At 43.1% G+C, this 764-nt stretch overlaps 1 protein-coding gene across 1 annotated transcript in view; it reads right to left on the bottom strand.

Annotated features, from left to right (window-relative positions):
* Positions 1-458: 458 nt before the first annotated feature.
* Positions 459-764, bottom strand: part of RSF1 (remodeling and spacing factor 1) — a 48,462-nt gene continuing 48,156 nt past the window's right edge. The window contains exon 16 of the mRNA XM_069759358.1: positions 459-764. This exon is cut by the window's right edge and continues 1,149 nt beyond it. The gene's annotated coding sequence lies outside the window, so the exon portion shown is untranslated.

Below are 764 nucleotides of genomic sequence, written 5' to 3'. Positions count from 1 at the left end.
GTCTGACTGCACCCTAAACATTAGACATTACCTCTCCACTTCCTGCTCATCTTCTGAAAGGTGTAGTATTAAGGCCGGGATCACACATGCGAGAAACACGTCCGTGTCTCGCATGTGAAATCCAAGCTCTGGCGCCGACACTCCAGAGTGGAGCGTGCGGCTCCATGTGTTGCTATGAGGCCGCACGCTCCGCTCTAGAGTGCCGGCGCCAGAGCTTGGATTTCACATGCGAGACACGGACGTGTTTCTCGCATGTGTGATCCCGACCTTAGAAACAGACTCAGTCTCCCATAAAACACTACAGCAAGTATCTGCAAAAGTTACGATAAACCTGTAAAGATTCCCAAATGTTAACCCCCCCAGCTTGGTACCAGTATAAAGTCTCTACTATGACCCCCGAAGGAGAGTAACACTTATCACATCGTACGTCGCTGCACAAAAGAAGAAGGAGACCGGACCCAGAGTATTTTTTCTCTTTTCTATGTCTTAAAAAAAAAAAAAAAATTTTCATTCTCGTGGATCAATTTTTTTTTAGAAATGACAGCAGCAAATTTTTTCAACATAATGCGTTATATAAGGGCCTTCTGACACAGAAGTGGTTAAATATACATCTTGTGGTCACTGTGGAATCTAGACTAGGTATACAAAAAAAAAAAAATGGGGGGAACCAACCATATAGCTAAGACTCACGAAGCAACAGTGAAGTAGTTGGTAACTTTTATTTAGAACTGCCTGTATCGTAACCTAAGTACTGAGTAATTAAA

This window comes from Ranitomeya imitator, chromosome 3 (assembly GCF_032444005.1).
Source record: "Ranitomeya imitator isolate aRanImi1 chromosome 3, aRanImi1.pri, whole genome shotgun sequence".
NCBI lineage: Eukaryota > Metazoa > Chordata > Amphibia > Anura > Dendrobatidae > Ranitomeya > Ranitomeya imitator.
Note: the sequence above shows the minus strand (reverse complement) of the source record. Positions and strands in the feature narration are given on the sequence as shown.